Source organism: Tachypleus tridentatus, chromosome 8 (assembly GCF_004210375.1).
Source record: "Tachypleus tridentatus isolate NWPU-2018 chromosome 8, ASM421037v1, whole genome shotgun sequence".
NCBI lineage: Eukaryota > Metazoa > Arthropoda > Merostomata > Xiphosura > Limulidae > Tachypleus > Tachypleus tridentatus.
This window is the reverse complement of record NC_134832.1, coordinates 62,177,129-62,205,055: the sequence shown is the minus strand read 5'-3', so window position 1 is coordinate 62,205,055 and position 27,927 is coordinate 62,177,129. Positions and strand designations below refer to the sequence as shown.

Sequence of the window (27,927 nt, the reverse complement as noted above, 5' to 3'; positions counted from 1 at the left end):
TCTGTACAAAAGGATTAAGTGTCATTCTGTTAAACGTCCCCAGAGCTTAAAGTGCCGGGATATATTTTGTTATTGAACGAATGGGTTCGAACCCGGATCGTCTGTACAGAGATCTATCACAAAGGCATTTCGCTCTCTTACCCCACGCTTGATAACAAAAACAATTATGAAGTCTTAATAAACATTACAGCATCATAGCAACAATAATAATATCAGCTCTTACACCCCTTGTCTGGGTGTATCGCTGTGATCAACACGTTTTTAACTATAGCAACAACTCAAGCTAAAAACATGAGGCTAAAATGCTGCAATTAGATGATCCTGGATTCGAGTACAGACGGAGTTAGTTGATTTATTAGTGTGTTATTTCGTAATATACTGCTTGTCTACTTGCACGTATTTTACCAAATTTGAGCATCTCAACTAAAGCATGAGAAAAATCAAGCTAAATGAGTGTTTTATCCTTGTTCTATGTAGTTTTCGACCCTACGAACGGGGGTTATGTTGCAGGGGTGGCGCTAACAACAATCTCCACGCCACACACCGGCAGGAGCTTGTCATTTGTTTATGGCTGGCCTTCTCGTAATGAGTAGGTCTCAACAGAAAATTATGATTGAAACGCAACGTGAGCAGCAAGATATCAACCAGAGGAATTGTAGCCGCGGGGTACAGCGCCATCTAGGCAGCTGCATGTTATTAAAGTAGTCTTCAGTGAAATATTGGGAACTAATACCTGCAACAGTCAGCTACGACATATCAAGTAAGGCTTGATAAAACGGAGATTTGTTTTTTTAAAGGAAAGAACAAAAGAACATATTTGGAACTAAGTGATATTAGTAACTGTTCTTAAAACCACTGCCGTGAAAGCAAAAATAATTTATATTTGTAATAAAATGTACAGAAACATATGACAGTCGTGATGACGAGAAACCCACTTGGGTTAAAAATGTATTCTGTAAACGGAGAGTACAGGTTTGAAACTCTCTTTATTAATCTGAAGACAACATTTGAAGATCGAAATGTTGTTCTGTTTTAATTTAAGTTTTAATACAAGTTGTCTTTAGAATACATTAGAGTACAATCTGTACCACTGTTTTCACTAATAAAGTTTCGTAATGAATCAACATATCTAATAACCATAAAATTCCATAGACATAACTGTGTAAAACACGAGGTACATATATAAGTGAGTAAACATATATGAGAGATTGTAATGTGGACAGATGGATGGATGTAAAATATTATTAGACAATTACGCAACTGAATAAAGACATTAAGAGTAAGAGTAATATAGATTTTATTAAACATTTAATATAGATTAAACATTTTAAAAATAAAATAAAATCTGGCTTTATAAGGAACATGAGCCCGGGACGAATAAAACGAGTTATTTATGGGGAAAACTGTTACCTGAAAGTATGAAATGAAAGCTGAATTCAAAGTGAAAATGACTTTGAGTTCAAAAATAGGAATCTATGAGTATTAAACCTCTTGAAATGTGATTTACGTTTTATTTTATTTTTCGCAACTAAATGTCTTAGAGTTGAAATCTTTTATTAATACAACAATAGTTTAAATAAAAGATTGGTTTCCCAATCACGAGCTTCTATAAATAATTTTCAATATGTTATAATCGTCCTTCACTTTGTTATTCTAATTATGTGTAATGACATTGGTTAGATGGTGAGCGAAATATCCCCTGGGGTCATGTTTCTTCAACAAGGTGAAAATTGTAACATTTGTTGTTTTTTTTTTGTGTTTTTAGGTTTCATGATATCATAAAACGATAGTAAAATCAGAGATCATGTTTTCACTTATTTAAAGCATTTGGAAAGGAAGCGGAGTACCTGAGGGAAACTACTCATTTGTGGTTGAAACTTAACACTGAGTGTATGTACGTAGTATGAACCACTCTGAAACAAGTTAGACATATAAAACAAAACGGAACGACATCGTTCTGTACTTACATACAACTGATATCATCCAATTCGTCTTTAATAGCAATTGGTGGTGTCAGATTCGTAGTTTCTCCAATCGAAAAGTAGATGTGTGTTCTAATATTTTCGAACTTTTCCTTTGGTTGGCTTTCCGTACATTTCAAAAACGTTCTATACCGATACTTATATAATTATTCGAAAGAAAAACGGCGTCGTTTGTGACCTTACAAAAAGTACAGTTGTATAGAAGCGAGAAACGACTTTACAAGATACGTATAATGAACGTTCTATTGATAAAGTCTTATTTTTATTTCTTCCTTCCTCCAAAAACGGTGGATTCAGTAGATATCCCGATGTGGCTTTGCTATAAGAAAACAAACAAGAAAGCAATAAAAAACAAAAGAATACAATGAATTATTTAAAACATTGTTTTGTGCGATCTGTTTCAGAGAGTTTACAGAAATTAAAACGCACCAAACTTCTATCGGTGAAGACAAACTTTAAACCTTACGACCTCTATAACTGAGCTAGACCAGTTTTGTGACATTTTAATTAGAAACAAACTCAATAAATGGGACGAGTGTCTTGTTCTGAAATATCCCGCAGTGTTTATGAAGGCGACGTGTTGGCGACGGGTCTTTTCAGGACCTGGAGGACAACATAAGGTGCATAGTTACATCAGCTGGTTGCTCTCAGAAAACTTCGTAAACCCTATTTACACGAGATGTTTTCCATTATAATAACACTAATTTCATAGCCACCCAAAGACTGGTCGTTATGAAAGAGCAGCAAATACTTAACTTTACGTTCCTTTCGTTCTGAATCCGTGACATCCGCACTCTGTGTTTGGACAGCCATAATACTATATTACTTCACAGTTATGCTATACTTTGTTAATTGAGGGGGTTGCAAGTAAAACATATGAAATGAGAAACGTTTTACGCATCCTAAACCTCGGTTATTTACTAATGGTCCTACACTTCTTACGAGTTAATATTCCAGTAATTTATATAACACTTTCTACAATCTATTCGGGTCATCTTTTGCATTAGAAACGTTTTTTTAACATAATGAATTCATTAAGAAATGTTTCATTGCTGTGTTTTCCGTTATGGTACGGATGTTAGGCTTGTGTAAACGGCCCGGCATGGCCAGGTGGTCAAGGCGATCGACTCGTAATATGAGGATCGCAGGTTCGAATCCCAGTCGCACCAAACATGCTTGCCTTTTCTGCTTTGGAGGCGTTATAATATAATGGCTAATCTCACTATTCGTTGATAAAAGAGTAGCCCGAGAGTTGGCGGTAGGTAGTGATAACTAGCTGCCTTTCCTCTAGTCTTACACTGCTAAATTAGGAACGGTTAGCGCACATAGCCCTCGTGTAACATTGCGCGAAGAACAAAAAAACATTCATCGTGTAAGAAAATAGCATTGAAAAGAAATTGCAATAAAATAGACCAATCAGATTAGTCCTAAAGAACCCAAGATTAACAACTGTAAAATATCTTCACAAAATTAGCAAATCTTCCTACTTTATGACACAGACTTTCAGAACCTGCCAACAAATGCCACAAAAAATGGAAAAAGTAACACACCACATATAATTCCAAGCGCTAACCCTAAACCACGCATCAATGTATCGTCTGCATTACAAGCAAAATAACATAAAACAACCAAACATTAACAACTGTTTCTTGTTATTTTTAACTATCTTGTGTCCTTCCGCAACCGCAGCACAGGATAACTGGATTATTTCGTATCTGTCTAAGAAAGTGGGTTTCTCCGCGTACTCTGTCTCCCCCCCGCGGACGTTGGACCAAAAGATTCCAGCCCCTTCCCCATCATGAAAAACGTCCATACCTCTAGATGGTTTATTTTCGAAGATCATAATGTTAAAAGAAATTGGTTGTTTTACTTTATGAACTTTGAAATGGTTACTTTGGTCATAGTTGCTGCACTACATCTTCAAATTGAATAAAACTACTTACCATGAAGAACAACAAATCCTTCAGCTCTAATATCTTTTTTTCGTCTCCAACTTTCTGCGCAGCGTTTCGCAAATATTGCAAGAAACCGTGTACGTGGAATCACAAAAGGGAGTAGAAAGGGAACCTAAACACTCCTCTTTGAAAGAACAAACAACTATCACATTGTCTCCTCTTTCTTCCAACAAACTTCCTTCCACGTTTAGGTTCTATTTTCTTCCAAAATACTGCGGTCGATGTAAATTCCTCAACAAGTCTTTAAAACAGCTCTTTCTGTTTCTCATCAATGTACCTCTGAAACATTTCTCCACTTTAGAACAGTACGTGATACAACTTGGTTCCAGAGGCTTCTTTCAAATCTTGATTCTAATGCTCAGCTTTGAAAATGAAGGATATGTTCTGGATGGTAGCTGGAAATGTTGGTTATTCTGATTTGTATTGCTAATTTTTCAGTGGGCATGACCGAAAAAGTCCATGAAAAGTGTGAGGAATAGGACTTCCGGAGAGTTCACACTTCGAAGAGTTTTCAGCTTATTAGAGAGAATAATCTCACTTTTCAAACTCTCTCAATTTGATCCCAAAGAAGACTGTTTCACTTTTCGAAATCACTTGTGTTGTAGTTTTTTTTCTTATCATTGGGTATCAAGACGTATTGAATCTACGTGTTTTTCTGACATCTTGAATTCATTCAAGTTCTCCGGTATCCATTCATTGGATCCTTTCCACATTTTTTGAAAATCTCGGATCCGCTCCCGTTCATGATGTAAAACTTCTTCCTGCACAAAGAATTATTATTTTTTTATATTTTTAATCTAATATTGTTTGTTTTTTGAACTATGTAATTGGCTTAACGTGCATGCGCTTTACCCGATATTTCAAGATCTTATGTTTGTTTGTTTGTTTGTTTTGGAATTTCGCGCAAAGCTACAAGAGGACTATCTGCGCTAGCCGTCCCTAATTTAACAGTGTAAGACTAGAAGGAAGGCAGCCAATCATCATCACTCACCCACCAACTCTTGGGCTACTCTTATTCCAACGAATAGTGGGATTGATCGTAACTTATAACGCCCCCACGGCTGAATGGGAGAGCATGTTTGGTGCGACGGGGATTCGAACCCGCGACCCTCGAATTACGAGTCGAACGCCTTAACCTACCTGGCCATGTTGAGTCTTAAACTAATCTTTAACAGTAACTTTATTTTGATAAAACATCGTTCCAAGAGTAGTATTGAAAGTATTAATATTTAAGTAGGATATAAGAAGTTTACTGAACTCAAACATTCTTCGATTGAACTCCAGAAAAAGACAAAAAAAATGTGCATATTGGTCTATTTTACTAGTTTAATGTAGATAATGAAACGTAACTAAACGTAACACACTGATTGAATGACTCATATATTATGTATTAATAACATTAATTACTTTATAACATTTCCCAAAAATGAGGGGTTCGATTCCCCTCGCTGGACTCAGCAGATAACCTAATGTGGCTTTGTTATAAGTAATACACTTTACAGTATCTTATAATTGTCTAATCTTAACTTTACTACAGGAGAAAATTTGTGATTATAATATCTAAAATAATTTCTTTCGACACTGCGTTTGGAATATTTGCTTAGTAGTGTGTGTTTTCTTATGGCAAAGCCACATCCTGCTAGCTGCTGAGTCCAACAAGAGGAATCGAACCCCTGATTTTAACGTTGTAAATCCAGAGACATATCGCTGAATTAGCGGGGGGCTACTTAATAGATTGGCCCGGCATGGCCAGGTGGGTAAAGGCGTTCGATTCGTAATATGAGAGTCACGAGTTCGAAGCTCCGTAGCACTAAACACGCTCGTCCTTTCAGCCGTGGAGGCGTTATAATGTTACAGTCAATCCCACTATTCGTTGATAAAAGAGTAGCCCAAGAGTTGGCGGTTGGGTGATGATGAATAGCTCCCTTCTCTCTTGTCTTACATTGCTAAATTAGGGACGGCTAGCGCAGATGGCCTTCGTGTAGCTTTGCGCGAAATAAAAAAAAACATCCAAACTTAATAGATTTGTTTGGAAAAGCAAAATTCGTACTCATACACTCAGATTCCTCTATATCTACATACATGTTTCGAAATATTCATATTTAGTTTATAGTTTCTTCACTAGATGACGCGCTATCGCTTTATGTTATACCTTTATATTTTATATTGGTAATAGTTATGTTGTATGGATATCTCAAAGTATGATTTATTTAAGCTTTAAAAAATATGTAAGATAATGCGTGAAAATAAAAATAGCTTATCATTTAAAAATTACAGAAAAGTTTATAATAGTTAATAGAGATTTTGGAAACTATCAAGAATGTTTTCTTTAAATAAAAACAAATATAAATATGATTGTAATTTTGCGCAAAGTTACCTGAGGGTTATTTGCGCTAGCTGTCGTTAGTTTAGCAGTGTAAGACTAGATGAAAGGCAACTAGTCATCACCACCTATCGCCAACTCTTGGGCTACTCTTTTACCAACGAATAGTGATGTTGACTGACACGTTATAACGCCTTTACGACTGAAAGAGCAAGCATGTTTGGTGTGACGGAGATTCGAACTTGCGACCCTCGGATTACGAGTCGAGTACCTTAACTATGTGCCTCTCCCGAGTCTTTCAAGGCGTTTCGTAATCTTAACTTGTAACTGTCATACAAACATAATGTGTAATCTTAACTTGTAACTGTCATACAAACATAATGTTTTGATTTCTCTTGTAATTTTATTTGTATTTCTTTAATCTGGTGAGAACTTTTAGTGTGTGCGTATAATTTGATAGTTTCTTTTCAAACGTTTGTGATGTATTGTTATCAGACAAGAAGAAAAAGTGTTTGGATTAAGGTTGTCTAAAACCGTTGAAGACAAAACTAATTCTATGTGAAACGACAAGATGTGTAATTGTTTGAGCCATGAAATGAGTGGCATATTTCTTTAATTCTTTTTTGTTGTATCTACCTCTACATAAGAAAAATATACTTTTAATTAATATAATATGAAAGTTTTAAGAAGTACTTTCAAATTTTACTTTTTACTGAAGCCAGTTAAAATTTAACTTTGTGAAATTTGACCAAAAATATGTTTTGGTCAATCTCGAGGCTTTCAACAATCAAAAACTTGAACATTGTTAGGATCAGTCTCGAGGCTTTCAACAATCAGAAACTTGAACATTGTTAAGATCAGTCTCGAGGCTTTCAACAATCAGAAACATGAACATTGTTAGGATCAGTCTCGAGGCTTTCAACAATCAGAAACTTGAACATTGTTAGGATCAGTCTCAAGGCTTTCAACAATCAGAAACATGAACATTGTTAGGATCAGTCTCGAGGCTTTCAACAATCAGAAACATGAACATTGTTAGGACCAGTCTCGAGGCTTTCAACAATCAGAAACTTGAACATTGTTAGGATCAGTCTCAAGGCTTTCAACAATCAGAAACATGAACATTGTTAGGATCAGTCTCAAAGCTTTCAACAATCAGAAACATGAACATTGTTAGGATCAGTCTCGAGGCTTTCAACAATCAGAAACATGAACATTGTTAGGACCAGTGTCGAGGCTTTCAACAGTCTTACATATGAACTTCAATTGGACCAATCTTGAGGGTGTTCATGAACAAAAGCACTTAGTTTAGAAAGTTGAGAGTCCATAACTGGAGTTGAGAATTGTGCTTGCTTCTAAACAGGAAGAATAAAATCAGTTGCGAAATTGTTAAATGAATATAAATACATTATATATTAGAAGTGAACCTAATTTTGAGTAGACCTACACAAACTGCGAATTAAATCACAGTGTGAGTTTCAATATTCTCCATTTTAAGCTGATTAAAAGAACCAGTTTTTAAATACTGCCGAATACAATAATAGAATATGCATGTTTTTGTATTGATCATTTTGGTAAAACTTGTGTCTCGTTTTCTTGTATTAGAAAAATAAGTATAGTTTACCTACAAATTATAGTGTCGATGTTATTGGTATTAAAAATAAGCCAGCATGGTTTTAGTAATTATAATTAAGTTTGGACAAATGTCACAGTCTGAAGGCTTGTTTTGAGGATCTCATTTCGGTTGGATTAATATCCCGGGATCTTGTATAATGAAAGCCTTGACTTAAACCAGTATAAACCATAGACCTTTACCTAAACCAATGAATAAGATCAACATTTTAAGTGTATTTAGCATTATATCAGTCTTAGGATTATTTTCTGGCTTAGGGAGTCAAAATACCAGAACCTTTTTATACTGATGGAGCACTCTTTGGACATTTGTGTGACCCAATAGAACAATCTCTGGACATTTCCTCAAACTAACTTAGCAGTCGTGAATTTCTTGTTCTGAGCTAAGAAAATTAACTGAAACATTTTTTTTTCTCTGAACGAACGAAACAATCTGAAAACATTTCTCTAACTGAATAGAACAATCTATGAATGTTTCGCTAAAGTAATACGAAAATCTAACAGCATTCCCTTAACGTGGTGAAATGTTTTTGACCATCTTGATGTGAATGAATATTTTAGTTGCAGGACCTTTTAGTGTACTTATGAAACGATATCATGGCTTCCAGGTCACCTAACACGATGTTTGTAGTGTCAGGTTATTATTATATTCTGTCTTATTTATTGTTTACAAACATGTAAAGCGAAATCTGTTTAGTGTAAATTAAATTCACAACTTCGTCTTAAAAAAATATAAACTGTCGATAAAAACGAATTGTTAAATTTTGTCGACTGACGTTATCAAAGTTCGAAATGTTGTTCTCTTCAATTGATATTCACTACAGATAGAACTTTCGGCGAAAGATAGCAGTTAATAAAGCCACGCATGCGTGAATCACTTCTAGCCGGAATGCTCAAAATTACACTAAATAATTATGATTCTTTAGATTGAAACGCTCAGAACTACATTAAGTAGTTTTATGTCTTTTTTACTGGAACACACAAAATTGTAGTAATAATACTAAGTAGTTATGTGACTTTTGATTTAAACTTTCAAATTCACGTTTATTTAGCCACATCACGTTTTACCTTGTCATTTATTAAGTGGTTCTTATAGCGTTCGTTGGCATGAATGAATATTAGGAGAGTCCAACTAAGTTATATTCGGGCGTTCTTACTTTGCATGAATGACCAATGTCCTGTGTGAATTATTATGTGGTATCCATTACTACATTGCAAATAGCTTACAGAACCAAAATTCCTTTGAGTAAAAGAAAATTCAGTTAACCCTCAAATTATGAATTTGTTTTTACAACGTTCACTACTGGTGAACGACCACTTCCTGTGTCATATTGAGTAAATTTATAGTTTTGCCTGTAACAACGCTCAACCGATGAAACTGATGAAAGTCAAATTATTCATTCTCTGTATAAAATATGTAGAAGAACTCAGTAATAATAAGTGAGATTAATATACGTTATTTTTGTACGTGACTAGTAATCATCAGACATCTTCTTACATGCAGCTCAGTGCTCCCATAGCTTAGACGAATGTATTTCAAAATATGATGGGGCTCGTATGGATCCATGAACCCCATCGGTAAATCTAGCGTTAATAGCATATGATTAACTGAGCTTTTATTTATGTTCCGTTCGTATGTACCGACTTCTCCAGTAAGATCACTAAACGTAACCAATTTGTCATTTTTTCGGGATCTTGTTAAATGATTTATTGTAAAGAATTTGACCTATGTAATAATAACGCCAAACTACCGATTGCTACAAGAAACATTTCTGGTACTTTGAATTGTCAAACATTTATATTCAGCTATATATCACGACATAATATTCTTACCATAAAATAATTCAAATATCTGACTGTGACTTAGTTTCACAATTAATCATTTCTCACCAAAAAGGTTAAAACAATGTAAATAAACGTAATCTCCTGTCCTTAAAATTAAGGTCTTGAAGGAAAAGACTTAAAGATTCTACAGATATGTTCTTATAATTACCTCACATGATTAAGAAAAAAATTATATATATATATACAAAACGTGGGAAAGTTTCATAGCGAAGAGAGTCTGTCGGCTCCCCAGAGAAACACCGGGAGTCAAAAGGCCTGAAATTATGATTAATTACACTTATACATTTTTTTAAGCCTATAGATGAATGTTCTCCAATGACTGTTAGTAGTTGCGTAGCGTAAATTCAATAGCCTTAGACTCAAAACAGAATATATTTGTTGACGGTAATTTTTAACGTATGAAGTCTACTTATTTATTTTGGAGTGTGTGTGTGTGTTTTCTTATAGCAAAGCCACATCGAGCTATCTGCTGAGTCCACCGAGAGGAACCTAATCCTTGATTTTAACGTAGTAAATTTATTTCCGACCTCCAAATGTTAAAAATGTCAGAAAGTCAGCAAATGACTTGTTTTTTAAATATGTTTTTAAATATTAGAATTTTAACTTTCATGTTTACAGTCTAAATTGTACAATATAAAACAACGTAGATATGTTTGATGTGTAATTTTTACTTCTCCAAAACAGTGAATAAAGACATTTTTAAAGCAACCATTCAAACGCAAACTGACATTAAATGCAGTGAAAGATCCAAAGGAGAATAAATAGGTTTGTTCCGAATTTCGCGCAAAGCTACACGAGGGCTATCTGCGCTAGCCGTCCCTAATTTAGCAGCGTGTGACTAGAGGAAGGCCAACTAGTCATCATCACCCACCGCCAACTCTTGGACTACTCTTTTATCAACGAATAGTGGGATTGAACGTCACATTATAACGCGCCCACAACTGAAAGGGCGAGCGTGTTTGGTGTAACAGGGATTCGAACCCGCGAACCTCATATTACGAGTCGAGAGCTTGAACCTCCTGGCCAGGCCGGGGCAAGTAAATAAATATTTGTCGTTTAAAATGATGTCACTAAAATCTTAATGGATGTTAATGAAGTAAAATAAATGCATGATTTATTATATGGAACTGGAGAACCGAAACAAGTGTGGGTTAAAACATCAACGGTATAGCGTAATGTTTACCACAGTTATTACACTTACTGGTTTAAAAATGAAAGCACACACGCACACAAATATATAATATCACTTCTGTTTAACTATTTTTTCTGACGTTTGTTTGTTTGTTTTTTTGAATTTCGCACAAAGCTACTCGAGGGCTATCTGTGCTATCCGTCCCTAATTTAGCAGTGTAAGACTAGAGGGAAGGCAGCTAGTCATCACCACCCACCGCCAGCTCTTGGGCTACTCTTTAACCAACGAATAGTGGGATTGACCGTCACATTATAACGCCCCCACGGCTAAAAGGGCGAGCATGTTTGGCGCAACGGGGATGCGAACCCGTGACACTCAGATTACGAGTCGCACGCCTTAACACGCTTGGCCATACCGGGCATTTCTTCTGACGTACCAGCTAAACAGGTGTTACACGTGCATGCTATTGATAAATATAACAAACGAATGTTGTTTTCTTCTACGATGTCTTATTCTCTTCATAACCAAGGTTTGAAAGATTCAACCAGTGAATCGGACACAAAAAATGAATATTGACGACATATAGGAAATCCTGAAAACTTCCTCAAATCTTAATAAGAAATCAATCAATCGATAGGTAGATTATTTAAACAGATTGAATGAATATTTATGTCAAAGTTTTATTTTTTCCGAATTGTAATGAAAATAACAGAATATTTATTTTGAAAACATAACTTATAGGGCACATTTTCCATTTTAAATTCTAAATAAATATTTTCATGTGTCCCGGTTTGTATTGTACTGTCAGTCATATAATAATACAAACGTAAGAAAAGGTTTCTTCTTTGATTACCAGAATTAAGCATTTAGTTTTCTTAAATGTACGATCTTATTTTCCTACGAAGTTATAAAGTACTGATTAAGTACAAAAAAGTTAAAATGTTTTTATTTTATTAAGCCTACTTTATATTTAAGCTATAAAAGGTTACAGTAACGTTTTTATTTATTTTTGAGCGGTTTTTATTCCCTTATAATTCAAGTAATTAAATCTCGATTTCTTTAAACTTTCGCTACGATCCATGTGTGTGTGTTTTTTTTTTCGTGTAGCAAAGCCACAAAGGGCTATCTGCTCAGCCCACCAAGGTGAATCGAACCCCTGATTTTAGCGTTGTAAATCCGGAGACATACCGCTGTACTAGCGGGGGACACGCTACGATCCAGTGGTTAACGTGTCGGTTTGCGAATCTAAACCGTGAATCCTTCAATTCATAGACAGGAGGTACTCAGGTATGGTGAGGTGGTTGAGGTGCTCGACTTGTAATCTGAGGGTCACGGGTTCGAATTCCCGTTACACCAAACATGCTCGCCCTTTCAGCCGTGGGTGCTTAATTATGTGACAGTCAATCCCACTATTCGTTGGTAAAAGAGTAGCTCAAGAGTTGGCGGTGGGTGGTTATGACTAGCTGCCTTCTCTCTAGTATTACACTGCTAAATTAGGGACGGCTAGCACAGATAACTCTCGTGCAGCTTTGCGCGAAATTCAAAACAAATTAAACCAATTAACGAATCGTGGTCACATTCGAGAGAAATTGTAAGATAAAAGTAGACAAGGGTAACCGCGCAAGACTACGACCAATCATGGTGAAGGAATAAAGTTTGGCTAGTCGAAAAAAAAGAAGAGAGAGAGAGAAAGCATTTCTTTCAAACAACTAAATAATTATATTCTTCTATAACCCGTCTATCAGTACACCGGATGGTGGTTGATGTAATCGGTCATTATAATTCATTATATATAATTCAGGGAAATGTATATCGTTCAGAGAGAAGCACTCGACATTATTTGCAAGTTTGATAATCTATACGTGTGTCAGCCGTTTTGCGGTGAACACTTAGATATATTTAATCATGGTAATTTTGGTTACTAGTTACAATAGCGCAGTAATATATGTAAATATCCCGGTAGAAATAACAATGGTCATTGCATGACCGTCAAGATGTAATTCGTGCGGTTCTAAGTGTAACAGAACCGTTATTGGACAATCATCTACTTAAAAGAAAAAACTTAAATAATAGTTTGGGGCTGAGTTAATTGAGGTCTACACAGCCCTATGCAATTTTGACTGCGGGTTACCTGCATAGTCATTAAAGCTCTTATTTGCACATTTATGATACGATTGAGTGCATAAAACAGAGAGAATCGAGACTGGCTTGCTAGTCGCCAAGTTTGTTAGCACACCTTGAGACACGTGAGCTTCTAAGGCCGATTGGAGCAGTTGGATAAATGAGTGGAATTTAGTTATATTTCTGTTCAAATTCTAACCTTGATGTTTCAAAAATCTCACCACCATAGGGCTTCACGCGTCACTTAGTCACTTAACTAGCATGTTTACCTTGCTGGAGTTGCTTGGTATTGTCTACGTACGTGGTTGAGTGCTTCGGGCGTTTCCCGCTGGGGCTTTGTGCTCCTTGTAAGATCTGGAGAACGAGCGTTGCGGCCGCAGGTTCAGAGGTGATGTCGGGCAATTTTGTTGAGCTAAGTTTATGAAAATATCTCTAGTTTTGATAAACATGTTCTGCAAATAACCGTAAGGATTAACTGATGATTGATTATACCCCAAATTTTGCAAATGATTTGAAATAGCTGATAAGCCTACTTCTATATGCTCTGTCGTGTTTTTTTTCGATAAGATTTATTAGTTTTACTGCTTTATCTCAGTATTATACTTATCTAACATATCTCAAATAAATAATCTCAGAACTGAGGAGAACAAGGACAACTGAACGCTACGCTTACATCTCATCCATTATCTGTTACTACCACAGCTTCGCCAATAAAGGAGAAACTGTGGTAATAATAAATGAAATACACGAAACGTTCCATTGTCTTTGTTTTCAGGAATTCTGGAGTTTCACCAAGTATTGACTGTTTGAAATATTAATTAAATGAGTAATACATGTAATGTTTAATTTCCGTTTCGTATTAACGTATTACTTTTCTTATTTCGTTACTCCGTATTTCAACTGTCACTTTTCGACAAATAATAAGAGCCTGACGTGGTTTATAAGTAACTGTGCCCAACTTTTTGTAAACTTTATAAGTAACTGTACCCAACCTTTTGTAAACGTTATAAGTAACTGTACCCAACTTTTTGTAAACGTTACAAGTAACTGTACCCAACTTTTTGTAAACGTTACAAGTAACTGTACCCAACTTTTTGTAAACGTTATAAGTAACTGTACCCAACTTTTTGTAAACGTTATAAGTAACTGTACCCAACTTTTTGTAAACGTTACAAGTAACTGTACCCAACTTTTTGTAAACGTTACAAGTAACTGTGCCCAACTTTTGTAAACGTTATAAGTAACTGTAACTGTAAAACTAACTTTTGTAAACTTTATAAGTAACTGTACACAACTTTTTTGTAAACTTTATAAGTAACTGTACTCAACTTTTTTGTAAACGTTATAAGTAACTGTACCCAACTTTTTGTAAACTTTATAAGTAACTGTACCCAACTTTTTGTAAACTTTATAAGTAACTGTACCTAACTTTTTGTAAACTTTATAAGTAACTGAACCTAACTTTTTTGTAAACTTTATAAGTAACTGTACCCAACTTTTTTGAAAACGTTATAAGTAACTGTACCCAACAACGTTATAAGTAACTGTACCCAAGTGTAAACTTTATAAGCAACTGAACCTAACTCTTCTATAAACTTTATTAGTAACTGTACTCAACTGTAAACTTTATAAGTAACTGTACCCAATTCTTCTGCAAACTTTATTAGTAACTGTACTCAACTGTAAACTTTATAAGTAACTGTACCCAATTCTTCTATAAACTTTATTAGTAACTGTACTCAACTGTAAACTTTATAAGTAACTGTACCCAATTCTTCTGCAAACTTTATAAGTAACTGTAAATTATGGTCTTCTAGAGTTGTATAAGAACTTATTCGTTACGATGACTACAACTGTATTATTGCTGTGTGGAGACAGAGAGACACGTGGTGATAATGTAGGCCTGAAGACTGGAAGACAGGTTACTGAACCGAGACCCTGATCTGACATTCATATTTTGTAGAAAAAACAATCCGCTCTAAGCCTGTTCCTTATAACCTATATATACACAGCACGTAGCCGATAGGATTAAAAAGAATTAATGTTTGTTAATTATCGAAGTTGAGCTATAAATGCGGATCGAATGAAATGTTATAGCTAGCTTGTGGGCATGGCCCCCTTTGAATAATTTTTGGAGCTACAGGAACAAACAATATGTTCTTTACAAGAGATGAAAAACGTACTTATTAAAGTCAGGAAAAAACGTGTTTTAGTTGGTGCTAAATCATTTTCTTTGCTGAAGAGTTATTTTAAGCACTTTAATCTCTCGACGTTTCCTCATCTCTGAAAAAATTTAACGGATTTTGGAACGTTCGAAGATAATGTTTATGTACTGTTTAACTATCGTTAGATAAAAATGTGTCTTATTCTTGACTGTTATAATAGATATAAAATGTGTTTTATCACTAAATGTACTTCCGCATGGTCCCTGAAAGTATTCTGTCTGGAAATTAAATACAACTAAAATTAAAAGTAACAAACAGTTATACTACTTGTTTTTAAAGTTTGCAAGCCATGTTGTGTTTTAACCTACAAAGTATATAATTCTTCTCGTAATTCATGGCATGCGCAAGTTTTACTGACGTTATGGTTACAATTTTCAATGTAAAGCATCCCTTATGTGATCTCATTTTAGTGTCTACTGACTGACAGATAACGCACTACTGAATAGTGGTTCGATTGGTTAAAACAGATAAGTCCTCCAGGCGGCCTTTATTTCTTTTTTGGGGAAACTGATGCTTAACTACTTGTATTATGTTATATAGATTAACCACTTCAATTTTATATAATGTTTACGTTATCATACCACTCTTTAATTACTTGCTTTATATCTAACATGTATTATTCAGCCACTGTTTAACTACTCGTATTCTACATAGTGTATATTACTGTACATATATACAGTATATATATACTGTGCGAGCATTCTATATGATATCATAGTACATTTTATCCTCTTATATATTCAACAGTTTTGTTTTACGGTTACTCGAATCTTTCTATTCTTCATTTATTTTTTATTTTGTGCTATTATGAGATTAATATGCAATTCGTAACTGTTGTATTTCCATGTAACTGTCTAAAATACATAGTTGTTTGTACTGTGCACATTTCTAACCTACCGTAACGACCGTTCATTCTGTGTCTATTTCTCTGATGATAACATCCACTTTCCACGTTATTAGATTTTGTTATATAACTACTGATATCTTTCTCTTTCCATTGCATTGTTAAGCGAATATTTACAGGTAAGGCGTATTTACATTCTACTGTTTTGTTACTACTTAACTTCTGTATAGTGTTTATGTAACTGTTCAGATAAATTATTATATTGTGTATGAGTTTCTCCGAACGAAATTAACGCTGTTGTTCTATTTCAAATACAAAATATTTTTAACTAAGCCGGGAATGAAATACAGTTGGTTACTTTAATGTATTATTCAGGTAATCCTTTACAGAGTAACGAAAAAAACAATAACAACACGTGGAAATAAACTTCTTAAACTTTATTGTTAAACAAATAAGCTTCTTGAAAAAGGCGTTCTAATGATAAAATAAAACTGTTCAATAACAGACCTTCTTTACTGTTGTTGTATCATCAACAGTCGTATGTACTAACTTAACAAAACGTGTGTTCTGTTTCTACATGACTGGATGTGGCTTAGCCCGGCATGGTCAGGTGGTTAGTGCGCTCGACTCGCAATTTGAGGATAGAGGATTCGCATCCCCGTCACACCAAACATGTTTGTCCTTACAGTCGCGGGGGCGTTATAATAAGATAGTCAATATCAGTATTACTTGTTAAAAGAATAGCTCAAGAGTTGGTGGTGATGACTATCCGCCTTTCCTATAGTCTTATACTATCTGAGGTGGTCCGACCTTATTTTCAGTATTCTTCTATCTAAGATAGTCTTACCTTATGTTTGTTTGCTAGATGCATGTTTATAATCAATATTATTTGTTCGCTAAGCTGAAATTGACATAATCAAACTGAACAGCATTATGCGACACATCTATGTTTAATGTCTGGCTTCTTTGGAAGTTTGCGCAGAGCTACACGGAGGCTATCAGCTCTAGCCGTCCCTAATTTAACAGTGAAAGACTAAAGGGAAAGCAGTTTCTCATCATCACCCACCGCCAACTCTTAGGCTACTCTTTTACCAAAGAATAGTGGGACTGACCGTACCATGGCTTTCCTTAACCTTAACCACCTGCCTGCAATCTAAGTCTAAATGTTCAATTCAGGCGACCCTAAGGTTTAATACAGCCCTTCTTAATTATTAAGTATTTATCAAGTATGGACAGCTTTTCAATAGCACCCGCCTCAGAAAAAAGCTTTATTCGACTATCTGAATCCAGTATCTTTTCTAAAGTTAAAATGTAGAGCGTTTTCAGCGCTATCACGTCTCGAGCCTTAGACTGTGCAATCCACATCCCGACATGCCAACATATTTATATTTAAAATTTCACACAATATTTTCTTGAATCTAACCATTAATTTCGTTAAGACATGGTAAATGAATTTAACATCATATTATTAAATTTGAACTCTCATGTGTGTGTGTTTATTTATATCACACATTAAGTTCATTTACTTTTCGAAATAAACAGCAACTAAAAGTTCGAATATCTATATGCAGTAGACAAAATATCAAACCTCCTTGAAAACATTAAAAACATTACAAAGATATATGCCATGGTTAAGGCACTCGTAATCTGCGGTCACATGACTGAAACCTTTCACCGAACACATTCGGTTTCGCTCCCTCTTAACCTTTTTGATGTTGTAATGTGAGAGTCAATTCTGCTATTTGTTAGTAAAGAGCAACCCAACGAATGGAGGTGGATGGCGATGACTAGTAGCTACTTTCTCTCCAGTAATTTCAAATTTGGAATAGTTAGCACAAATAGCGCTCAGCAAGCTTTGCGCGAATTTTAACAAAACGAAACGTCACAAATATTTTGCTGTGCGTTCAAATTAAGCCTATTTGCCCCGTTCATGTAACTAAATTTATATTTTTAGTATTAATTTTACTCAAATTGTGGGTATCAATTTTTTTAATATAGTTGAATGTTAAAAACTGCTAAGCCTATTTCTCGGTAAGTAATGAGTGAAGGGTGAATACCTCAAGTATACACAAAAACATTTACCCAAACTGCAGACAATTTATATCTGAAAAATCAATAAATGTATTTTATGGAAATTAATCGTAAATGTTTTCACCACAATAAAACACTCTAACACTAGTTAGGCTTATATTGTTACCAGAACGTTTGAGTAACGCGTTAATAGATTTATAACGCTAAAAACACGGTTTCGATACCCGTAGTGGGCACGTCAGTGATAGCCCTTGTGTAGCCTTATGCGTGACAACAAACATTCAGGGTAAAATAGTTCCATATTTATGTTTAACGTGTTGTCTGTAGTAGTAAATATATTTATTGTGTGTTTTTATACTGCATTTGAAAATTTCAAAGTAACCTAGGTTCGATTATTGGTAACACGACCACATTTTACTTACAGTTTCACACTACAGAGAGAGCTTCGACTGGTTTTATTCTACTAAAATCACGACAACATATTTCTCTCTATATATATATACTCAAAATATTACACTTTGATAAATTACTGTAAATAAGAGTTTATGCATAGCATTTTGAATTATTCTATTAATTAAATTAATTTATCATCAATATGAAATTATTTGTTTGTTTTTGAACTTCGCGCAAAGCTACACGAGGGTTATCTGTTCTAGCCGTCCTTAATTTAGCAGTGTAAGACTCGAGGGAAGGCAGCTAGTCATCACAACCCACCGCCAACTCTTGTGTTACTCTTTTACCAACGAACAGTGCGATTGACCGTCACATTATAACGCCCCCACGGCTGAAAGGGCGAGCATATTTGGTGTGACGGGGATTCGAACCTGCGACCCTAAGATTACGAATACATCGCCCTAACCACCTGATCATGCCGGGAATAATTATTTATTTGTTATTTCAAATATTTCTGGTAAAGCTGCACAAGGGCAACTTGTGCATAGCCATCCCTAATTATGAAATGATAGACTAGAGGGAAGTCAGAAAGTCAAAAGCGTCCATTGCCAACACTTGTATGACTGAATACTGGGATCGAGCTGTCCTTCTTATAGCGGACGTATTCGCGAATTCAAAGAGCGCAATGTGCCTTTTTTTACCACACCGGACCGCGAATTACAAACCTCGGATTCACATTCCAAGATCAAAGTGAAATTAGAAAAGAATGATAACTAAGTGATCCAATTAACTTCTTGTAATTTCAATTCGCGTAAACTGTGATTGGCTTATTAATTCAAAAATTCTTAGGATGTGGTTCCATTATTTCCATCTTCTTTTTAAATAAAAATCCTCTTTTTCTGCACACTTACTTTTACTTATTATTAAATACAATCAGTAAACTAAAAAATACGGTTATTTGAAAAAATGTGAAATAATAAATAAAATATTCTCTAACTGTAAGTCGCAGTAAACCAGGAATTGTGTGAATATAATAGAATAGCCACGTTTAATTCTGTAAACTTGGAATCTTTATTTTCTTAACTATTAAAACGCATACCTTTTAAAGAGTTAAAACGTACACAGAGGTCGCTTTTCGTTCTAGAAACTCAGCTATTATTGTAATTGATAATATCTTTGATAAATAACTCGCAACTTTTATGCTTGAAACTAGCTTATGGAAACATGACAATTCTACTACTTTTACAATAATGTAACAGTGAAACGTTGATAAAACAAGTGGTTCACACGTATTATTATGAATCCTAAAACTGGACACTATATACACTACAGAATACCTTTAGAAGCTTGAAGTCAGCATTACTTTAAAATATAGAGTCGGGCGCAGACTTGTGATTAATGAGCCAAGTTTTTAATCTGAGGGTCTGTGGTTCTTCTTTGTTGAAAAATTGTCCCCCCCCCACTTTGAAGCCATGAATGTGTAAAAAGAATGATCTAATCGTGCTATTTGATGGGAAGTATCACAAGAGGTGGTAGTTACTGTTATTTTCAAATTGTACCCCCCCCCTCAGTAGCATAGCAGTATGTTTGCGAACTTACAACATTTGAAAGTGGGTTTCGATACCAGTGTTGGGCAGAGCACAGATAGCCTATTGAAAAGCTTTGGGCTCAATTTCAAATAAACAGACAAGCATCCCTTCTAGTGACGGTTATTGTAAATATGTAAAACAAATATACTGTCATAAAAGTAATTATTTGCTGTGCAAACTACAGGCAATATCGCAGCACGTTTTACACACGATGACAATGTGGCATTGGTCATCTTTTGGGTTAGTCTATGGACTGACAAAAGTCAACTGGGTTGACTCTAACGATGATAACTGTGAGTAAAAAAATTAGGACAATACCACAAATGTACGACCTTGCAATAAACAGTTTATTACATTAACAAGTGAAATAATAGTATAGGTGTACCAAAAACACCTGTACCCTTGTAATCATACTCCATTTATTTTGGAACAGTAGATCATTAGTTCTGAGTCTTGCCTGGAGACAGGAGGTCCTGCTGAGATGATTTCGTATTCTACTATTTCAGTTCCTATTGATTACTCTCAGTTAACAACTGACAAGAGATTTCGAAGGTTCTGTGGATAGAGCCGACGGATCAAAAGCCTCTTTCCTAACTCCGTCTGCATTTGCCATACATACAGCCAATGGGCTGGCGCCGAGGGTGAGTATCCCTGGGGCACCGTGGTGCGGCGTGTTTGTGTATCTCAGCACCCAAACCGTTATTATGTGTGCTAGCCCAACCTTCTCAGGAGGAGTTTCTGTCGTCTTGATAGATGGATACCTGGATGAGGACAGCTTTGTTCTCCGCCCTAAATCTTTCTCGGCACCGCTAAAACTCAGTTGTGTCCCTCTGAAAAACAGTTATGAGTGGAAAAGAAGGGTTAGGCTTTATATTTTTTATTCTTTTAGGCTGGAAAAGAAATGTTCATTGGATGGAAATTATTATTAAAGCTACCTATGATACGCATGTGCGCTTCTTATAGATCATATATTCTGTCAAAATAAAGCAAATTATTTTAATTTTTATAGACGCTTTTCTCAACTTTAAAAACAAGTATTTGAAACTAATTATTCAGGGTTAACAGTTCTGTGTCACTTGAGAGATAATGACATTACAAAATCATCTAAAAATCTACTATGCTTTTCGCAATATAATGAATTATTTAAATGGTATTTATCAAATATCACATTAAAATGCTCATCTTAAATTATATTTAATAAATACGTTATAGGATTTTTAATAACCCCGATTTTAAGGTTTATGAAACAATTCTTCCAGTCTTAAGACTACATTAGGCATATGAGGCAAACAAAGTGACTTGTTCACTTTACTGGCTATGAAAAAACTGTACAAAAACCAAACAACGTAGTTTAGTTACTGAATTACAAAATAATTTGTGAAATGTATTCAACAATGTATTGATTAAAATAATAAAGTTATACATATTTTACTATACAAAAAGTATTACAATTAATGATTTATGTATTTCATATCCTTATTGTGGTTGCATTGTACCTTAGCAATGTAAAAAGATAAATGTTGGATTAAGTGAAGAAAACAAACATAACAAAAAAAAACCAATCTCATAAGATGTGTTTGTCATGTCATTTATAAGGTATTAACAATACGAGATTGCCAAACTAATCAAAGATATCAGTATCTTTATTAAATATTAAGTTTATTGCCAAAGCGTATAAATGTATGAATGTTTCTTGGTTAAAATAATTAATATATAATACGTTGAAATATTGAAAGGAAACAAAATTTAATTCAAGTAAAAAAATACATGTAAATTTATTTCTTCAAATTCTACTCTCCTTTACTAATTCCCCGCTAGATGGCAAGAGTGTATAAATTTCTTGTTGAATGGTAAAAAATAGTAAATACTGAGTGGAGTTGTATTACAGTTCTTAAAAAGATAAGTAACTTATTGTTGAATATTTATTAATGGTACTGTATGGAAATGTACCATAGTTTCTCACTGTTGGATTGTATTCAGTGATACTGTGTGCATTTGCATTACAGTTTCTTATGGCACACAACTAACTTGAATAATATTAAATAGCCTTTTGTGAAGGTGTACCATAGTTTCTTATTCTTTGAGGTGGTATACGACTCGTTGTTGAATTGTAATCAGTAGTACTATGTAGAATTGCTCTATACCTTCTTAGGAAGGTATCAGTTCTATGTGCGAAACTAGTGGATAGTGGTAGTATGTGGAGGACGGGGGCTCGACATGGCCAGGTGGTTAGGGTGTTCGACTCGAAATTCGAGGGTTGTAAGTTCGAATTCCTCTCACACCAAACATACTTGCGCTTTCAGCTGTGGGAGCGTTATAATGTGACGCTCAATCCCACTATTTGTTGGCAAAAGAGTAGACCAAACATTTTACAGCTCCATGTTGAATAATAATAGTGGTAGAACGTAGAGTTGCACCATAATTCATTAGGATGGTATACGACGACTCCATGTTGAATAGTAAATAGTAGTACTGTATGATGGTATACGACGACTCCATGTTGAATAATAATAGTGGTAGTACGTAGAGTTGCACCATAATTCATTAGGATGGTATACGACGACTCCATGTTGAATAGTAAATAGTAGTACTGTATGGAGTTGCACTGTAGGTTATTAGGACAGTAAATGACTCCATGTTAAATAGAAAGTAACATCGCCGTGGAGTTAAACACATAACTCTTTATGAAGGTATACCTATGTTCCTGTTGTTGTTTTTCTAGACTTCAACAGCAATAATATATTTTTTATATGGTTCTCATGAACCTTTAAGTTCCTTCAGTGATTGTGATCTTTCTCTCATAGAATGTAAGAAACGTCCTAAATTGACTGCATTCTGGTTTCTTCAGTGGTGATGGTGTATAAATTCTTATTTCTTGCACAATTCAGAGAGAAGATAACACCTTACAGAATGACTTTGATGAAACAGACAGTATAACTTCCATTTTATTATGTTGATATATAACGACTAACACTCGTGTATGAAAAAGTTCTACAACAGTATATGGTAACCTTATGCCTATACTTCTAAAACAGTTCTGTCATTGACGTATAAAAGTGCGTAGTTAGTGGTCGAGACGGTTGTTTGACAAACTACAGTAATTTTAGTTTGTTTGTCTCAGCTTTAGCAAATCCTCTCAATGTTTTCTTTCTCAGATATTTGTCTTGATGAATTATTGAAAGTGTCCGTTCTAATAAGGAAGAAATTACTTTTCTTCCACTGAAGTGAACCATCAAGATGATAAAGTGATGTAGATAATACTCACATTTGTTTCTCATAGCAGCTTAACGTAGTTATGATAAAGTGATGTAGATAATACTCACCTTTGTTTCTCATAGCAGCTTAACGTAGTTATGATAAAGTGATGTAGATAATACTCACATTTGTTTCTCATAGCAGCTTAACGTAGTTATGATAAAGTGATGTAGATAATACTCACATTTGGTTCTCATAGCAGCTTAACGTAGTTATGATAAAGTGATGTAGATAATACTCACATTTGTTTCTCATAGCAGCTTAACGTAGTTATGATAAAGTGATGTATATAATACTCACCTTTGTTTCTCATAGCAGCTTAACGTAGTTATGATAAAGTGATGTAGATAATACTCACCTTTGTTTCTCATAGCAGCTTAACGTAGTTATGATAAAGTGATGTAGATAATACTCACATTTGTTTCTCATAGCAGCTTAACGTAGTTATGATAAAGTGATGTAGATAATACTCACATTTGTTTCTCATAGCAGCTTAACGTAGTTATGATAAAGTGATGTAGATAATACTCACATTTGTTTCTCATAGTAGCTTAACGTAGTTATGATAAAGTGATGTAGATAATACACACATTTGTTTCTCATAGCAGTTTAACGTAGTTATGATAAAGTGATGTAGATAATACTCACATTTGTTTCTCATAGCAGCTTAACGTAGTTATGATAAAGTGATGTAGATAATACTCACATTTGTTTCTCATAGCAGCTTAACGTGGTTATGATAAAGTGATGTAGATAATACTCACATTTGTTTCTCATAGCAGCTTAACGTGGTTATGATAAAGTGATGTAGATAATACTCACATTTGTTTCTCATAGCAGCTTAACGTAGTTATGATAAAGTGATGTAGATAATACTCACCTTTGTTTCTCATAGCAGCTTAACGTAGTTATGATAAAGTGATGTAGATAATACTCACATTTGTTTCTCATAGCAGCTTAACGTAGTTATGATAAAGTGATGTAGATAATACTCACCTTTGTTTCTCATAGCAGCTTAACGTAGTTATGATAAAGTGATGTAAATAATACTCACATTTGTTTCTCATAGCAGCTTAACGTAGTTATGATAAAGTGATGTAAATAATAGTCACATTTGTTTCTCATAGCAGCTTAACGTAGTTATGATAAAGTGATGTAGATAATACCACACATTTGTTTCTTATAACAGCTTAACGTAGTTATGATAAAGTGATGTAAATAATACTCACATTTGTTTCTCATAACAGCTTAACGTAGTTATGATAAAGTGATGTAGATAATACACACATTTGTTTCTCATGTTGTAATATAAGACATGATATAAACGTGTTACACATCAACTTACTCCGGTCTGCTATTATACGGCTGTGAATCAACTGAAGTATGCTAAACTATTGGAGTTATTTGATATCAGACCAAATGGCTTATGTTTGGTGATAATAGTGAGCTCACACCCTCAGAAATAATTATGAAAATGTTCACAATCCCAAATTACATTAGAGGTTTCATTTTCTATTTGTGTAGAAAACAAACAACGGGTATTAGAAGCCTTGTTAAATAGGCTTATGTCAATATATATATATATACATATTTGAGTTTTAACATATATAGCAACGTAAAAGGAATTTCTTAACGTAGTTAGTAAATACCTGGATTATTCTGTTTATACCTCGAAAATATTAAGATATTCTATCACCAGTTCCTATCTTATGGTGGCGATATCACGTTGTTTAGCAGCAGTATGTTGGAAATATTGAGAAAGGTTTATTCTGAAGCTGTCCTGTTACAGTTATCTCCTTGAACAACATAAACATTTATGTAGAATATTCTGTTTTACAATTTAACCTACACCTCGACTTTTCCTTTAACTGACAGCGAGCGGTTTGAAAGATTTGTAGTTGTTGTAAGCTTCGGTTTTAAACTACTTTTCTATAAAAATGCTCGTCTGATATATTTACAGTTGCGTCAGGACTAATTTCTGATGCTAAGACTAGTTATTGGTAGTGTAACTGTTGTCTGCAGTAACTGTGTATAAGGTGTCTGCTTTCAGTATTGGACTGACAATTTGAGTAATTCAATTCTACATATTCCATTTTTGTTTACGTAGTGCCCTGCTGTACTTAATTTGAAACTGGTGTATTTACCTTGTGCCCTGCTGTCCTTAATTTGGAAGTGGTGTACTTACATTGTGCCCTGCTGTCCTTAATCTGGAAGTGGTGTATTTACGTAGTGCCCTGCTTAATCTGGAAGTGGTGTATTTACCTTGTGCCCTGCTTAATCTGGAAGTGGTGTATTTACCTTGTGCCCTGCTGTCCTTAACCTGAAAGTGGTGTACTTACATTGTGCCCTGCTGTCCTTAATCTGGAAGTGGTGTATTTACCTTGTGCCCTGCTTAACCTGGAAGTGGTGTACTTACATTGTGCCCTGCTGTCCTTAATCTCGAAGTGGTATATTTACCTTGTGCCATGCTGTCCTTAATTTGGAAGTGGTGTATTTACCTTGTGCCCTGCTGTCCTTAACCTGGAAGTGGTGTACTTACAGTGTACCCTGCTGTTCTTAATCTGGAAGTGGTGTTCTTACAGTGTGCCCTGCTGTCCTTAATCTGGAAGTGGTGTATTTACATTGTATCCTGCTGTCCTTAACCTGGAAGTGGTGTACTTACAGTGTGCCCTGCTGTCCTTAATCTGGAAGTGGTGTATTTACATTGTGCTCTGCTGTCCTTAATCTGGAAGTGGTGTATTTACCTTGTGCCCTGCTTAACCTGGAAGTGGTGTACTTACAGTGTACCCTGCTGTTCTTAATCTGGAAGTGGTGTTCTTACAGTGTGCCCTGCTGTCCTTAATCTGGAAGTGGTGTATTTACCTTGTGCCCTGCTGTCCTTAACCTGGAAGTGGTGTACTTACAGTGTGCCCTGCTGTCCTTAATCTGGAAGTGGTGTATTTACCTTGTGCCCTGCTGTCCTTAATCTGGAAGTGGTAAAATTATTATACGAGTTCATAAACTTCTTCATTGATCACAGCTTTATCGAAAGGTAACAACGTTCAAACCTGTTCTCTATACTAGCTAGAACATCAACGAAATTGTTGTATTTTCTCTGGTCATATTAGGGACAGCTATACAGGTCTTCAGGCTGGCTGTTTAGGCTGTTGTGAGCATAATTAATATTATGCAGTGGATGTTATGTATCCTTTGATAATCGTTCGTTCTTGAAGATACGGTGTACAAATGAATATACCTCACAGTGGCACAGCGATACATCTGCAGACTCATAACGTTAGAAACAGAGTTTCGATACCTGGTGGCCTCTTTTGCAGTTTAGTGCTTAATAATAAGTAATAATAAATACACATTTTCCTGACCTGCATACAAGACTAACATTTTAAAATTTAGAAAGAGTCGATGTTTTATCTCTAGAACTCTACATGTAGCAAAAGGCCATATGATGCATCTAAAACACAAAGGAAAACAATGAAACATTTCGGGTAAATAAATCAATCAATGAGATATATAAACCATTTTAAAATAAAATGAAATAAACAGTGCTGCTCTATTAATTCCTAGCTAAAAATATGATTTTTAAGGGACTTAAGTGAAATTGATAATAATTACAATTCTTTTCCTAAAACTTATTCAAACCCAAACAAAATCAGGGGTTTCGATTACTCGCTCTGGACATAACTGCTAACACAAAGTGGCTTTCTTCTAACATAAACAAACTCTAACAGTTAGTTTTCGCGAAAATTGACGGTGTTTATAGAGCCGAAACGACTGATATTGTTGTATTCCAACGGGTCTGATGAATTGTATTGTTCTAAAGGTCTTATTGTTGTTTCCCAACCGGTCTGTATTGTTCGAAAGGTCTTATCGACACTATTGTAATTTTATAACAGTCTCCTTTGCTTTCTCACGTGGATTCTTAGAATAATCAAATATTACGACATTATTAATAAAACAAATAAAATAAATCTGAAATGAAGCACCACATTCTACCAGTTTTCCTTTGTTATTCAAGCTTTTCACAGTTAACTTGATCGTTCACGCATTGCATACTTTGTTATAATTAGCGCTAATTGTGTTGTTCGTTACAAATCTTAATTGTACTAATAGTCTATTAACGTTAATTAAATTTTAAGCTTATTAACATTGATGTTATTATTAATTTATTAGTTAAGATATGCAGTAGAGTTGACACATTAATAGTTATATTTTTTTATTTAATTAGTAAAGTGTGAAGTAAAAATGCCTGTAACGTAATGATTTGTTGCTACTTGTAAGTTTTGCATTGAATAAATCCACGTGATGAAAATAACGGTACTTGTAGATTTCATTGAATAAATCTACTTGATGAAATTGACGATACTTGTAGATTTCATTGAATAAATTCCCGTGATGAAAATAATGGTACTTGTAGATTTTACTGAATAAATCCACTTGATGAAATTGACGATACTTGTAGATTTCACTTAATAAATTCCCGTGATGAAAATAATGGTACTTGTAGATTTCACTGAATAAATCCACGTGATGAAATTGACGATACTTGTAGATTTCACTCAATAAATTCCCGTGATGAAAATAACGGTACTTGTAGATTTTACTG

At 34.7% G+C, this 27,927-nt stretch overlaps 1 long non-coding RNA gene across 1 annotated transcript in view; it reads right to left on the bottom strand.

Annotated features, from left to right (window-relative positions):
* Positions 1-16,481: 16,481 nt before the first annotated feature.
* The window catches only part of LOC143222500 (uncharacterized), a 128,217-nt gene continuing 116,771 nt past the window's right edge, over positions 16,482-27,927 (bottom strand). The window contains exon 2 of the long non-coding RNA XR_013012273.1: positions 16,482-20,902. This is a non-coding gene — a long non-coding RNA (uncharacterized LOC143222500). The remainder of the gene's footprint in view (positions 20,903-27,927) is intronic.